This window comes from Ovis aries, chromosome 22, assembly GCF_016772045.2.
Source record: "Ovis aries strain OAR_USU_Benz2616 breed Rambouillet chromosome 22, ARS-UI_Ramb_v3.0, whole genome shotgun sequence".
NCBI classification, from domain to species: domain Eukaryota; kingdom Metazoa; phylum Chordata; class Mammalia; order Artiodactyla; family Bovidae; genus Ovis; species Ovis aries.
The window spans coordinates 3,101,592-3,119,511 of NC_056075.1; positions in this window are offsets into that span (position 1 = coordinate 3,101,592).

Consider the following 17,920-nt stretch of genomic DNA (forward strand, 5'->3'; position numbering starts at 1 on the left):
CAACTTTTTCACTCTCCTCTTTCACTTTCAACAAGAGGCTTTTTAGTTCCTCTTCACTTAGTTTGAGATATATTTATGCTTCCCTATAAGAGAAGAACTTGTCCCTAAATCAGTTCATCTTGGCATCAATATAGGAGTGGGATTCAGAGATATATAGGTGTGGGGTATAAATCCTACCACACTTAAAAACAAAAACATGTATACTAAATTCACAGAAAACCTGGAGTCTGAAGTTTAGTTCAAACCTTTGGTACCAAATAGTTTATGCAGTTAATGATGATCTTAGCCATGTGTCTAGCAGTTTTTTTGTTTGTTTGTTCCCCCCCGCCCTTATGTTGAACGCCAAACAATAATATCACCTAAAGAAAAATTAGAATGGAAGTTATCCACCCTTTAACAGAAAAAAATTTTAATATACTTTATTCTTTTTTCCTTTGTATAAATTTAATAGTGCTCTCTTTATAAATATTTTAAAGATTTTGATAAATTATATCCAATATTAATTAAATGCAAGTATAAATGCAATGAAATGTTACAGAGGACAATCTGAATACTATACTACACCACTTTTTCAAGGTTTATATATGCCATAAATAATTATATCGAGTTAAAAAGAACTGAAAAAATCATGTTTTAAAAACCTAAAATCCTGAATAAGTTTAGCATGGTATTATTATTTACAAAACCTTATTTTTAAGTTCAGTTGACAATCAAAAGCTTCTTTATGAAAAACAGAAATATCTGCATTATTCAGAATAAATATTCCATTACTTTCAAAGAACAAAACACTGGATCAAGTCATCTGTGTTTAAACTGTTAATTTAGTCCACACAAATACTTAAAATTTTGTTTAGCTGTTTATTTTACAGTTTATTTTATCTAAAGATATAGTAGGAAATTCTAATTTTTATTTTATTATTTTCTTTTGCCATTCATTTGCCAAAAATTATTTTAATCCAAGGAGACAACTAAAACACAAACAAACACAATGATCCTTCTTTTATGAATCATTAATCCATTTAAATTATAATTAGGGCTACTGCTATTCAAGAGTTGGAGTGTACATTATAGCCAATGGCTATATATAGTATTTGTAGTTGAATAACTGCAGAGCAGAAGCTGAAAAAATAAATAATGTATAAAACCAGCTTAAAACAGATGATAGTACTTTTATGCCACATGGCTGTCTCAAAATTGGTAGTTTTAGGGCTTTATGCTACTGTTGGATTTAGGCTTTTGACAAGGCATTTATGTCTGACTTTTTGCTTTCTTATTTCCATGCTCTACTGTAAAATTGTCCTATAGAATGGCATTTGAACTAAGTATTCTTGGGGGTTTGTTGATGGGAAGACATACTGCCTTGGCAATTTCACATAATTTGTAATTAGTGTTTACTAAAGGATTTTGCTATCTAAAAAGTGTCTAAATTTGATCAGTGTAAACCAAAGTAGTATGTGTTTTTAAGTCATAAGGCAGCAAGCACTAAATACAGAAATGTTTAGGTAGTTTGAAATCTCATTTGATATTATTGGTTTACTAATAATTGCAAGGAAACTTACTAATATTTATGCTAATTTGAGTTTGATTCCACTAGAGAAACTGAGTTCCACAGGCAGATACAACTCAGTGCCTAATTTACAGAAGCTCTTTCTCCAACCCCTCCTATGAGCCAAAGGAAGACAAAGAATGTGAATCAGTGAGCCTATGCCATGAGTCTGTGTTAAACAAATCTTTGTTTAGCAAAACATTTGGAGATGTTCTATGACTCTGTTGGAAGCTGTCCTGATGCCCAGGACAAACAGTGCATAAATTAAAGTTTTGATTAGTTTTGCTATTCTTAACATGCTGCCCTTTGGAGAATTCTAATATATGTCAACATATAGATAACACTTGTTAAGAACATGTACTCAGAATCAAAAGATCCGTGTTTGCATTCCTGTTAATTATTATAACATATACACAACTATTTGATGATCTTTTTAGAAATTGTCACAAATACTTAAGTTTCTTCATAATTAAAAAATTAATCTGTCTCAGAAAACTTTGATGCTTAGTTGGTAAAGAATCCTCCTGCAATACAGGAGACCCTGGTTTGATTCCTAAGTTGGGAAGATCCACTGGAGAAGGGGTAGGTTACTCACTTCAGTATTCTGGCCTGGAGAATTCCATGGAATATACAGTCCATGGGGTCCCAAAGAGCTGGACACGACTGAATGACTTTGACTTTCATTTTTCAGAAAACCTTGCCCCAGAAAGATAATAGCTGTCAATTAAATAATAACTATCAGAAGAAGAAACTTAAGCCTTTTTAGAACTTTTTGGAAAAAAATGAAATATATAAGTGATACATTGTGATACTGTTTACACTAAATTGGAATAATATGAATTGGCACAGTTTTCTGTGACAGTATCTCATACCAAGTACTTTTCTTAAGCTTTAAAATATTGGGTTTCAGTTGTACCTATCAAACTTTGTAAAATTATAATAAGTCTTCTGCATGCCTGTATTACTGGAATTTATAATAAGAAATATGTATTTTGATTTTGTCCCCTTCTCTGGCACGAAGTTCCTAAACTCTTGGAATTTCCTAAGTGATGAGAGTGATAACCTAAGTTAACCTAAGGATAGGAGCAATGACTAAGGATACCAAATCTGTGGTTAGATGGTTGGAACTTTCAGTCCCACCCTGACTCCTGGATAGGGGAGAGAGATTGGAGATTGAATCAGTTGTCAATGGCCAATGATTTAATCAACCATGCCTATGTAATGAAGCCTCTAAAAACACCCTAAAGGGTAAGGTTCAGAGAGCTTCCAAGTTGGTGAACACATGGAGCTCCACACCCTTTCCCCATAACTTCCCCCACATATCTTCCTTTGGCTATTTTTGACATATAACCTTTTATAATAAATCAGTAATCTAGTTAGTCAAATATCTCCCTGAGTTTTGAGAGCTACACTAGCAAATTAATCAGACTCAACCAAACAAGGTATCCTGGAAGCCTCTGTATTTTAGCCAGTCTATCAGGTGACCACCCGGACTTGTGGTTGGCATTCTGAGATGGAGGAGTTTGTTAGAACCGCCAATTTGTATCCAGTCAGTTAGAAGCACGGGTAATCTAGAGTAGGGATTGATGGGAAGCAATCTTATAGGACTGAAACCTTTATCTGTGGAATCTGAAGCAATCTCTAGGTAGATTACATCAGAATTGAGTTAAATTGTTGGACAAATATCTGGTGTCAGAGTCTTGTTCATTGATGTGGTGGTAACCCTTCTACCACACCCTGAAATTGTTGTCCAAAATCTAAATTCCATATATATGTGATGAAGAATAATTAGGTTTTAGTTTCACTTCTTTGTCTACCTAGATTACTTAGTAGGCAGATTCATTATTTACCAAGCTGGGTTATGAATATTCTTTATTCTTATCTTTCACTATAAGCAGAGAGAAGTGATTCATATGGAGCCTAAACAACAAAAACTGTTATGTATTGTTTTAATTTAATGAAAGTTAGGAGTGTTTAAATAGTTAAAATATTAATTGCAAATAACCAGAGAATGCAAATATATCTTTGGATATAAAGTTTTTCATTAAGATACCTATTTTATGTTCTGAAAACACATGTGCATGAAATGCTTGTCAAAGAGATCTAAGCTGATTGCAAGAACATATTAAAGGAAATCACACTCACCATGTTAAGCCCCTTAGCACAGCTTACATATCATCAGTTCAGTTCAGTCACTCAGTTGTGTCCGACTATTTGCGACCTCATGAATCACAGCATGCCAGGCCTCCCTGTCCATCACCAACTCCCAGAGTTCACTCAGACTCATATCCATCGAGTTGGTGATGCCATCCCATCAACTCATCCTCTGTCTTCCCCTTCTCCTCCTGCCCCCAATCCCTCCCAGCATCAGAGTCTTTTCCAATGAGTCAACTCTTATATATCATAAATCACGCTTTGTCAGGCAGCCTCAGGAGGAGCAGGGAATAGCAGGACAAAATGATGAATTTGATCTTTCATGCCTTTGATTTATTAATAACTAGTTAGACTATGGAGTATCTTGGAAGAATCACATCAAGGGTGGGAACTTATTTGCAGAAACCTTTTTTTTTTTTTCTATAGTAGTGTCAATATTATTTGACATACTCATATGAAAGAGGGCGGAACTACTTTATGATTGCTCATGTCAACTATTAATAATCTCCCTTTTTTCTAGAAAAAATCACTTTTTTATCTTTCTATAAGCTAACCTTGTCAATATTACTTTATTTCTGCTAAGTCCTAAGATTGCATTTTAATTCTGACAAAGCATTCACAGATTGCTGTAATATATTTCTCCTCATTCAAATCTTATAAACCTAGGTTGAATTATTCAAAAGATCTTGTAATAAATTCTGTTTGGTTTAAAAAAAGGAACATCAGCAAACATTATCCTCAATGGTGAAAAATTGAAAGCAGTTCCCCTAAAATCAGGAACAAGACAAGGGTGCCCACTTTCACCGCTACTATTCAACATAGTTTTGGAAGTTTTGGCCACAGCAATCAGAGTAGAAAAAGAAATAAAAAGAATCCAAATTGGAAAAGAAGAAGTAAAACTCTCACTGTTTGCAGATGACACGATCCTCTACAAAGAAAACCCTAAAGTCTCTACTAGAAAATTACTAGAGCTAATCAATGAATACAGTAAAGTTGCAGGATAGAAAATCAACACACAGAAATCCCTTGCATTCCTATACACTAATAATGAGAAAATAGAAAGAGAAATTAAGGAAACAATTCCATTCACCATTGCAATGAAAAGAATAAAATACTTAGAATATATCTACCTAAAGAAACTAAAGACCTATATATAGAAAACTATAAAACACTGATGAAAGAAATCAAAGAGGACACTAATAGATGGAGAAATACACCACGTTCATGGATCGGAAGAATCAATACAGTGAAAATGAATACACTACCCAAAGCAATCTATAGATTCAGTGCAATCCCTATCAAGCTACCAACTGTATTTTTCACAGAGCTAGAACAAATAATTTCACAATTTGTATGGAAATACAAAAAAAACTCGAATAGCCAAAACAATCTTGAGAAAGAAGAATAGAACTGAAAAAATCAACCTGCCTGACTTCAGGCTCTACTACAAAGCCAGAGTCATCAAGAGAGTATGGTACTGGCACAAAGACAGAAATATAGATCAACCAACAAAATAGAAAGCCCAGAGATAAACCCACACACCTATGGACACCTTATCTTTGACAAAGGAGGCAAGAATATACAATGGATTAAAGACAATCTCTTAAGTGGTGCTGGGAAAACTGGTCAACCACTTGTAAAAGAATGAAACTAGAACACTTTCTAACACCATACACAAAAATAAACTCAAAATAGATTAAAGATCTAAACATAAGGCCAGAAACTGTAAAACTCCTAGAAGAGAACATAGGCAAAACACTCTCCCACATAAATCATAGCAGTATCCTCTATAACCCACCTCCCAGAATACTGGAAATAAAAGCAAAAATAAACAAACAGGACCTAATTAAAATTAAAAGCTTCTGTAAAACAAAGGAAACTATAAGCAAGGTGAAAAGACAGCCTTCTGAATGGGAGAAAAGAATAGCAAATGAAGCAACTGACAAAAAACTAAACTCAAAAATATACAAGCAACTCAATTCCAGAAAAATAAATGACCCAATCAAAAAATGGGCCAAAGAACTAAATAGACATTTCTCCAAAGAAGACACACAGATGCCTAACAAACACGTGAAAAGGTGCTCAACATCACTCATTATCAGAGAAATGCTAATTAAAACCACAGTGAGGTACCATTTCATGCCAGTCAGAATGGCTGTGATCCAAAAGTCTACAAGCAATAAATGCTGGAGAGGGTGTGGAGAAAAGGGAACTCTCTTACACTGTTGGTAGAAATGCAAACTAGTAGAGCCACTATGGAGAACAATGTGGAGATCCCTTCAAAAACTGGAAATAGAACTGCCTTATGACCCAGCAATCCCACTGCTGGGCATACACACCGAGAAAACCAGAATCAAAAGAGACATGTGTACCCCAATGTTCATCGCAGCACTGTTTATAATAGCCAGGACCTGGAAGCAACCTAGATGTCCATCAGCAGATGAATGGATAAGAAAGCTGTGGTACATATATACAATGGAGTATTACTCAGCCATTAAAAAGAATACATTTGAATCAGTTCTAATGAGGTGGATGGAACTGGAACCTATTATACAGAGTAAAGTAAACCAGAAAGAAAAACACCAATACAGTATACTAACGCATATGTATGGAGTTTAGAAAGATGGTAATGATAACCCTGTATGCGAGACAGCAAAAGAGACACAGGTAGAAGAGTCTTTTGGACTCTGTAAGAGAGGGAGAGGGTGGGATGATTTGGGAGAATGGCATTGAAACGTATAATATAAGAAACGAATCACCAGCCCAGGTTCGATGCAGGATACAGGATGCTTAGGGCTGGTGCACTGGGATGACCCAGAGGGATGGTATGGGGAGGGAGGTGGGAGGGGGTTCAGGATGGGGAACGTGTGTACACCCGTGGCAGATTCATGTTGATGTATGGCAAAACCAATACAATATTGTAAAGTAATTAGCTTCCAATTAAAAATAAATAAATTTAAATTAAAAAAATGTAACATCAGCATGTATATGAAATGGTTTTTGTTTACTTTTTCACTATATTTAACTGACTTTTAAAAGAATCTTTGATAATTTTCAAGACATCTATTATTTTACTTAGAGCCTTAAATTCATTCTACAAATATCCACTGAAGATCTACAGTGTGCAGGCACTGGGCTAGGCAATGGTGACATATTACGGTGAGCAAAGTCAGGGTCTCCTTTTCTTCCTGGAGTATGTATTCTGACTAAGCACTGAGAAGGAAAGGTGATGGCACATTAGAGAGACTTGAGAAAACGGCTCGCTTGATTCTATGTAGACTGTTCTTAAGGAAGACTTCTTACAGAGTTGGTACTTGGGTTTCAATCAGAAATTCAAGGGGGAGTTAGCTAGGTAATTAAGGGGGGAAAGTGTTTCTCAGCAGAGGGGACATGGTATACAAGGTTGTTTGAGCCACGTAAGAGCATGTGGGTGTGTGTGTGGGGGGGGGGCGGGGGTTGCTCAGTCATGTCTGACTTTGTGACCCCATGGACTGTAGCCCGCAAGGCTCCTCTGTCCATGGAATTTTTCAGGCAAGAATACAGTAGTGGGTTGCCCTTCCCTTCTCCAGAGAATATTCCTGACCTAGAAATGGAACCCATGTCTCTCACATTGCAAGCAGATTCTTTACCATCTGATCCACCAGGGAAGCCCAGGAAAGAGCATGGTACATTCTCAAAACTAAAGGAAGGCATGAGTTAATGGGCCACAGAAAGCTGGAAGGAGAGGCTCCATTTCCATCTAAGAATTTAGAGTTTTTCCTACAAAAATGAAAACACGTTTTTTGAAAGTGCTTATTGAGGAAACTAACATTCTAATATTAAGGTTTTCGAACATTTTCTATCTTTTGGAGATTACAGAAAAGCATGCAGAGAAACAGGTTGAAAGGTTATTGCAGTTATTCATGTTAGAGAAGAGTAGTTTGTAGCAGATTAATACTGATCATGTCATCTAGTATAATATTATTGTCATTTATATATAATTTTTGCATTACTCTTAATTTTGGAACATTAAAAGTTTAACTGATTACTGATCTTTTACACCCTCTTAAATTTTGTGCCCAAAGTGAGTGGTTTACCTGCTTCATCCAAGTCTTGGCCTTGTGTATTTTTTTTTTTTTTTTTAGTGAGGTGTATCTGATTTATAATATTTTATTAGTTTCACTTATATAACATAGTGATTCAAAATTTTATAGATTATACTCCAGTTAAAATGATATAAAATATTGGCTATATTCCCTGTGGTGGGCAATGTATCCTTGTAACATTCATTTTATATGTAATAGTTTTGACCTCTTAATTCCCTTCCCTTATTTTAGTCTTCCCCCAATTGGTCTCCCTGCTGGTAACCACTAATTTGTTCTGTGAGTCTATTTTTTTATCTAGTCATTTGTTTTAGTTTTTAGATTCCGCAAATAAGTGATAGCTTATAGTATTTGTCTTAGTCCGACTTATTTCACTAACCATAATACCCTCCAGGTCCATCTATGTTGTTGCAAATGGAATAATTATTTTGTTCAGGTTGAGTGGTATTCCATCCACATCCTCTTTATCCATTCATCTATTGATAGACATTTAGATTGCTTCCATATCTTGGCTATTGTAAGTAATGCTGATATGAACATTAAAGTGTGTATATCTTTTTGAATTAGAGTCTTCATTTTCTTCAGCTATATACCCAAGAGTGGAATTGCTGGATCATATAATATTTCTAATTTTAATTTTTTGAGGAATCCCATCCTGTTTTTCATAGTGGCTTCACCAATTAGCTTTCCCACACACAATTACAGCAGTTATCTTTCACCGATATCCTTGCCGCCATTTGTTATTTGTTGTCTTTTTGAAGATAGCCATTCTGAAAGATGTATGGTGATATGTCATTGTGGCTTTGATTTGCATTCCTTGGATTAAAGGATGTTGGACATCTTCTCAAGTACCTGTTGGTCATCTGTATATCTTCTTTGGAAGATATCTATTTAGGTCTTCTGCCCATGTTTTAATCAGGTTGTTTGTTTTCTTAATATTGAGTTGTATGAGTTTTTAATATATTTTGGATATTAACCTCTTCTCTGCCATATCATTTGGAAATATTTTCTCCCATATAGTAGATTGTTCCTTTTTGTTTTGTTGATGGTCTCATTAACTAAAACAATAGCAACTGACAAATTAAAAACTATATTTTCCTTAGCTGATTTTGAAAATTGCTTCTTTCAAATGCCTCAGAGAGGTAGACATTTCTGTACTGAATGCATAATGATTGATAATGTTATAATAATCTGAGGGATGATCCCAAAACCTGAAATTAAATTTTCTTAATATTGTCTGTAATATGAAAATAATATAATTGCATAATAGGATGGATTAGTCCTGAATTTAACAATATTCCTCTGTCTATACATACTCATTTCTGCAGCTATTTTAAATATATCTGATAGAGTTAACATTATGTCAGTATTGCTCTTTAGTAAACCACTAATTTTCTGGAAATTTAAAAATAGAGTAGGCTTCCTGCATTCTATCCTTAAACACTATCATTTATTTCTGTTAATCCTGGTAAGCACTGACTATCTGGAGTTACTCTTTCCAGTTCTTATTGGGTTCTTGGAACACCTATACACACTGTATACTACAGTGAGTTTTTTAAAGGGTTATTTGAAGATTGTTTACCAAGTGAAGAGCAAATTTTCTTGGAAAGTTGACTCTAGGACATCTGTAAAATGATTTGTGCAATAACTGATTAAAGAGGAAAAGGGACATTATTGAGAGGGTAAGAGGCAGGAAGGTCAAAGGTCTCCAAACGGAGGAACTAGCCTGCAAGTGTCAGACATTTTTATCTCTTAAGCTGCAAAAGGAAACAAACTAGAGATATTTTTTCCTTCTCTATACAAATTTAAAAGGAGGTTTCTCTTAAAATACTGTGTTGCCATAATGACACCTGGTTTCACCTGAAGTTAACTATTCTCAAACCCAGAGATAACCAATGCATTTCTCTTATGGAAATGTTTGTCTTAAGTTATGCTAATGTACTATACATTTACCCCAAATTCTGTCTTCAAGTCAGTTAGCCTCTTGGCTCAGAACCTACTTGACAAACCAGTATGTTATAGTCAGATATTGTTCCCCTAATCTGTGTAAATGAAACAATTTGTATGGTGATCTGCCCTTCTTCACGATTCAAATTAATCATTCTAAGGCCCAGGATGAACCATTTGGTGCCAAGATTATCCCAAAATCCATCTTATGGGTGAGGGGCCTGGTGCCATTCTGAGTTTTAAGATATTCCTTGCTTTTCTTAACAGACTGCTAGTGACTATATAATATCCAGCTGAAGACTAGCAGGGGGGGGTACTCTTTCTGCCCCTTTCTAATGCCTATGTCAGAAGCTTTTTCTATCTCCTTTATACATTAATAAAACTTTATTACACAAAAGTTCTCAGCAATAAAGCCTCGTCTCTGGCCCCAGATTGAATTCTTCTCCTCCAGAGGCCAAGAATCCCGGCTTGTTTGAGTGATTCAACAATAGCTTTTCATTATCTAGTGAGCAAATTTACCATGTGTCCCAAATACTCTGTTCCTACTTATTGTAGAGCTTGAACTTTGGTGGCTAGGGGCATACCATAATCTCTTTAGAGAAATTTATCTAGTAGCCTTAAGAAAATATCACAAAAAAATTACCTTTTTGGTTTTCTTATAATTTGTTTTATTTTCTAATAGCTGTCTAACCATGTGCTCATTTCACTCTCAACCTTATGTAACACTGTTAACTACTAGAAAGTTTGTTTTACAATATTCTGGTTAATTCCACATAAGACATTAGAGGATTTTTGGTTCTCTGTGAAAAAGCAGCCACTCATTTGTTCCTTGTCCAGTTCCTTGTGCAGAACCTATGTACGAAGCTTCTCCTTGATTCAAAATATATAAGGGAGGCACAGCTTACTCAGGTAAATCCAGTCATGAATAAAACCCCACTAGGAGTGGAATGAGCAAACCTTCTTGTTAGTTTGCAAAGACTCTACTCTCATGCAGGAAGGAAGCTATGGATAACTTTGATAAATTAGAAAGGTATGTACAGGATAATCTGGAACATATAACAAAATAAACTAGCATGATTTAGGGGAGATAGAATCAGAAAACCGATCCCCAGGGAAACAAGGAGAAACTATTTAAAGGTATATAAAACAAAGGAATATGGCTGTAGAGAGAGATTTTAAAAATGAGAAAAGGCTAATGAGGAAGTCAAGGTTTGTAGACGTCTATTAAATTTCTGTTACTATCAAAATAATTCAATTGAGAAGCTTTGAGATTAGGATCATGGTGCAACCATAATTGTTTTCAAATTATAGCAATGACTTTAATGTGAAGCATAGATTGTCATTAAGTCACTCTTTGCTACCCCATGGACTGCAGCATGCCAGCTTTCCATGTACTTGACTATTTCCAGTACTTTGCTCAAACTCATGTCTATTGAGCCATCTAACCACCTAATCCTCAGTTGTCCCCTTCCTTCTGCCTTCAGTCTTTCCCATAATCAAGGTCTTTTCCAATGAGTCAGCTCTTCACATCAGGTGGCCAAAGTATTGGAGCTTCAGCTTCAGCTTCATCATCAGTCTTTCCAGTGAATATTCAGGGTTGATTTCCTTTAGAACTGACTGATTTGATCTCCTTGCTGTCCAAGGGACTCTCAAGAGTCTTCTCTTGGGAGGCATCAATTCTTCAGCACTCAGCCTTTTTTATTGTTCAGCTCTCATATCTGTACATGACTAATGGAAAAGCCATAGCTTTTACTAGATGGACCTTTGTCAGTAAAGTAATGTCTCTGCTTTTTATATGCCGTCTAAGTTTGTCATAGCTTTCTTCCAAGAACCAAGTGTCTTATAATTTCATGGCTGCAGTCACCATCTGAAGTGATTTTGGAGCTCAAGAAAATACATTTTGTCACTGATTCTATTGTTTCCCCATTTATTTGCCATGAAGTGATGGGACTAGATGCCATGAGCTTTGTTTTTTGAATGTTGGGTTTTAAGCTAGCTTTTTCACTCTCTGGCTTTACCTTTGTCAAGATACTCTTTAGTCACTCTTCTCTTTCTGCCATAAGGGTGATGTCATCTGCATACCTGAAGTTATTGATATTTCTCCTAGCAATCTTGATTCCAGCTTGGGCTTCATCCAACCCAAAATTTTGCATGATGTACTTTGCATAGAAGTTAAATAAACAGGATGACAATATGCATCTATGACATACTCCTTTTCCAATTTGGAACTAGTCCATTTTTCCATGTCTGGTTCTAACTGTTGCTTCTTGACCTGCAACAAGAAGCAAGGTTACACAGGACACAGGTAAGGTGGTCTGAAAATTCCCATCTTTTTGAGAATTTTCCACAGTTTATTGTGATCCATGCAGTCAAAGCATTTAACATAGTCAATGAAACATAAGTAGATTTCTTTTTTTCTCAAATTCTCTTGTTTTTCTATGATCCAATGGATGCTGGCAATTTGATCTCTGGTTCCTCTGCTTTTCAAAATACAGCTTGAACATCTGGAAGTTCTCAGTTCATGAACTGTTGAAGCCTGGCATGGAGAATATTGAGTGCTACTTTACTAGCTTGTGAAATGGGTGCAATTTTGTGTTATCTTGAACATTTTTTTGCATTGCCCTTATTTGGACTTGGAATGAAAACTGACCTTTCACAGTATGGATTACATGGTGTCAGGGATAGAAATGAAGTCATCATATAGAAGATTATTTCAGTAGGATGAAGAATGGGAGTAGCCTGTGCAGTGGTGATAAACAAAAAATATTCCAAACAGAAGCAAAAGGAAGTACAAGCAACATCATTTTGATAGCTTTATTTCATTCAACTAGTATTTATTATGAGTATATAATGAATGGGAATACCACTCTGAGGAAAACTAAGTCCCATCCTTATGGAACTTTCACTTTAATGAAAGGAGATAGACAGAAATGAAATAAATGGATTCACAGATAGATATAGAAAATGATGACAGATTATCTTGTGGATGAGTGTCCCTTCAGAGAGCAAAGCAAATCCAAATATTATAAGTCAGAGAGATGGTTGAAGTTTTTGAACAGCAACAAAAAGGCTATTGTGGCTAACAGATAATGAATGACTTGAAAAGAAGTAAGACATGAGAATAAAAGCAACCAAGAGCTGGGTCATTTAGACACTTGCTGCTGCTCCTGCTGCTAAGTTGCTTCAGTCATGTCCAACCCTGTGCGACCCCATAGACAGCAGCGCACCAGGCCCACCTGTCCCTGGGATTCTCCAGGCAAAAACACTGGAGTGGGTTGCCACTTCCTTTAGACACTTAGGTAATGATAAAATGTCTGAGTTATACTGTAAGTGAATTGGAAAAGCATTGCAGAGATTTGAGTAGAGGTGTGACTTTGTCACTCATAGAATCACTCAAAAATATTATAATGTAATGTCTGATTTCATTATTGATCAACTGGGAGAAGAGTAATGCCATTTGCTGAGAGCATAAGCATAGCCCTGGAGAAGGAGTAATTTTTGTTCGTTTGTTTTGTCTTTTGGAGGGGGGAAAGTATAAATTAGATGGTATGATAGGAAATAATTTATAAGTTCAACTTTCTATAATTATTCAAGTAATATCCAGATAGTATACTATAACAGAGAAGAAAATATGTTGATATACTTTAGTCATATCCATTGGCATACTTTTTGTTGAGTAATATGATGCAAATTAAAAAAAAAAAAAGAAGAACTCAAAGTGAATGTTGCGAAGTTCTACAAGAAATGAAGTTTGTATGCACTATATTTAAGTTGATTTCCTACAATGACCTTAACAGAAAAGAAAAGAGATTGAAACCAATAAGTATGGCAGCTCAATGACTCTGAGGTCATTCAATCAAGAAACTAGACTATTTTTAAAATGTCCTTAGAAAAATATGAAGAATGGTTTATCCTACTAAAGAATGTATTGATACTTAAGTTCCATTTTATTTCTGAAATGGAATCATTTCCTGAGTATTCTCCAGAAATGTCTTGCTGCAATGATGTTTCCTTAACATTTCATTTTCAGGGTATCTTCAAATATTCATTCTGTTTATCTGAGGTTTGTTATTTATGAAACAAATACTATAACTGATATATAATTAAATTCTCTACTCAGTCTAATAAAAGTATAGTATTAACTACTTCTCATCATGCTATAGATAGATGAATAGATAGTCACAGGTAAGATCCTTTGAGAAGCTTACTTTGAGGTGGAAGCTATCACAAAAAACATTTACACTAGAGTAATTTTCTTATGTATCATAACATTGTCAATAGTGTAATCAGGACCTAAATGCAAGCCTGAATAACAAATGTATATTTCTCCCTACTTCTTCCTATTAGTCAAGGTGTCTTGGTATGAGGATTCAAAAATACTTTCTTCATTAGTACTTTAATTGTATCTTTAAGGCAAATCTTGATTTCTGAACTTTAGATATCTTAGTCTTTAATCCCACAGAATCTAGCAATATGAGGATGGAAAGCACAATCTCCTAAAATCCATCATTGGGAGTTCTGATAAGCAGTGTCAACCATGTTTCCATTTCATGGTTCCCAAACAGATGACATTTTTTTTTCTACTGGGGACATCATATAAATATATTTACTTTAAAATGCATGAAAATCATAACTTTTCATTTGGCATTTCAACAGGCCATTCCAGTGCATACTCCCACAATCTTTTGCTGTAAAATGTGTGATTTGGTCTAAAATAATACAATGGGAGATGTGCCATATGATAAAGCACACTGCAATCCCTCTAATAGTAGCACTAAATGAGGCCCTAAAGCATGAAATATAAACCTATACTTGGAATGTGTGCCAATTTCTGCTAAAATAAATAGCTATCCCTTCAGAAAAGAAGAGTGACTTATAATCACTTTGCTATTAAGTAACCTTCAAAAGTGCTGGTGCATGATTGGGCTGTCTTCTCACTTAGCTTGCTGATGCCCTCTGCATGCACTACTTCCATCTTATGGTATTTTAGTGCGGTTCTGCTGGAGATGAACTCTCCCAAAACTCATCTGTCTGAAGTTACTTTATTTCACCTTCATTTTGAACTATATTTTCACTGAGTATAGAATTCTAGCCTGACAGTGTTTTCCCTTCAGCATTTTATAAATATTCTATTGTCTTTTGGACACCATTGATTCTAGAGAAAATTCATCCATACGTATCACTAGTGAAAAAGTGAAACTCACTCAGTCATGTCAAACTCTTTGTGACCCCATGGACTATACAGTCGATGTAATTCTCCAGGCCAGAATACTGGAGTGGGTAGCCTTTCCCTTCTCTAGAGGATCCTCTCAACCCAGGTATTGAACCCAGGTGTCCCACATTGCAGGTGGATTCTTTACCATCTGAGCCATATTTATGAGCTGATGAGTTAGAGAGAAACTAGTTCCTAGTGGGAAGTTCTGGTTGTAAGATGACTTTGTGTTTCATTGTCACTTGGTGTCCTAAGTCCAAGTACTCTATCTCTCCATGGCTTATTAACATGACAGAAGCTATCAAAATGTGAGTAATCTCCCAGTGAAGATGATTTGTCCTAGTTTTATATCTCTAGGAGTCTATATTGTGATTTATCTCTTGGGACTTGCCATAAACACCACATATGGTCCTTTTCAATAACTTATACCACAAATATCATAAGATTTGATGTGTCATATGACCTAACTTACAAGGTTGTTTGTACTATACCCTGAACTGATAACTGTAAACCATCCCATTCTGAATCACACTCAAAACTGACAACTTTTCAAGTTATCCAGTATGTGGACCAGGGCAGTATTCTTAAATAGGGAATATTCAGCCTCCAAATCTGAGGAGGCCATCCAAGCAGTTTATGAAGTAATTTCATTTCACTTTATATATCTAGAAAATTCGTAATTAATTCCAAGTTGGGTAATGTCGCTGTCACTAAATTTATCACCAGCTCCAACATGAAAATGTTACAGAATGACTCTTCACTTCAATTCTTTTTGCATACCTTTTCTAATGAAGTAGTTCTCTGAAGTTAGAATAAATTGAACTCCTAGAGCAAATGTTAAAAAATTGTCTAGAAGTAAGGAAGCCTTAAGATGCTTTAAATGATATGTTGAAACATACTGGTCTTGAACATATAAAAGAGAGGAAAACTTGAATAATTTTATGTAAAATGTTAAGCATTTTCTCCCTGAAAATGAAAACTTCAAAACAAACTTTCAAATCAAACACTAATCAAACAACAATCATTTGACTTGTACATCATAGAATATTTTGAGCATTTCAAATTCTAATTTTCTACCAAAATATTTTATAAATGACACACCAATAGCACTTTTGCTTTTTCTCTAGTCAATATCCTTTGGTAATAAATTTTATTGATTATGGGAACAATTTTGGATATCATGTGAACCTTTTTGGATTTATTTTATGCTTAGCAAAACTGTATTTAAGAACCATTTCCCTGTGCTGTTGTTATGTATTTACTCTGAGCACTGCTTTCACTTTTACATTCGGAAGAAACTGTCTGGACACTTACAATCAGAGCTTAGGCAGTGGGAATTTGGCACTGTGTTTTCTAAGAACTCTGTATTGCTTTTAGCTTAATCGACATTTCACTCTTGGGCAGGAGTTTTTCTCTCCCCTTTAATTCTTTGGACAGTCAATTTTCCAGCCACAGCTCCCCACTTAAATGCAATGAGATACTCCTTGACGCTATACGGTTTCACTGGTCCAGCGTACTTCATTTTATATTCTCTATCCCAACTAGGATTCTCAAGTGAAAAAGTCTTATGGATTTCTGTCCAGTAGATGGTTAGCTTCCACTTGAATCATTTGTCCATCCATATTGCAATCCACTAGGTTATGTGGGTTTCAATGACACGAACAAGCAATGAAAATGTGAAAGGATTAGATCCCAGAGAAGAGGACTTGAGTGGGTGCTGTGCTGTGCCTAAGTCCAACTCTTTGCAGTTGCATGGACTGTAGCTTGCCAGGCCTCTCTGTGGGGATTCTTCAGGCAAGAATACTGGAGTGGGTTGCCATGCCCTCCTCCAGGGGATCTTCCCAACCCAGGTCTTCCTCATTGCAGGAAGATTCTTTGCCAATTGTGCCGCCAGGGAAGCCCCTTGAGTGGATGAGTTGCCTTAAAAATACTGGTACTCTAAACAAGAGTTGTACAAGCAGCTCCATGGATCCTTAAGGAATTCACGAAGGTAAATCACTGGGTAACATGGATTGTAAGGTGGTGTGGACCAGGTGAGCTCTGGTCTATGCTGTCACCTCAGTCGTGTCTGACTCTTTGTGACTCCATAGACTGTAGCCCACTAGGATACTCTGTCCATGGGATTCTCCAGGCAAGAATATTGGAGTGGGTTGCCATGCCCTTCTCCAACTCAATCTTGTTTGTTTTATATATTGAGTCAATTATTTCATGAAATATCTATGTTTGGAAAAACAAGTTTAAATTCCCTTGCTAAGATATTGGTGGCTTTTATAAACTTGTAGTTTAGTTTGAATCTCCCATGTAAAATGTATGAATACTTTTGACAGACTAACAAAAAAACAGATTTCCATGCATTTGGAATCTAACATAACTTATTAAATAGAACTCTTTAATATGAAATGTCTAAGTAAAGCCTTAATTACTCAAGGTTACAGAATTCAATATATCTGCAACTTTTGTTTGCCCAAGGAGACAAATACATTTCCTATTATAGATGGTTGACACGTGACAGCTTTATTGTGAATAAAGCACATTTTACTATGGTTTTAGATGAATACAGCTTTATATGTACTCAATTACCTCCCATTAGAGAAAAATTAAAAATGTATTATTTCTTTAGCCCATAGCTTTATTTCTCTTATATAACAAAAAGTGTAAGGCATACTTAAAGTAAAGTAAGACTTTTTTAAAGGTAATAATATCCCATAGAATTTTAATGAAAGCTAATATGAAGACCACTTTTACATATCATTGGAGAAAATTGAGACAAGAATATAAGCCCAGATAACCTAAAGAATATTTCTATATTCCTCTCCATTTACCAAAGTTTTAAGAAATGCTGAAACATTTGAACATTAGAGAAAATAACCTAGAGACAAGTACAACATGTGTATTTCATAATGTGATATGCCTATTCCATTTCAGTGAAATGCAGAATAAAGCTACATATATTTCGTTGTTGATCAGTCGCTCAGTCAT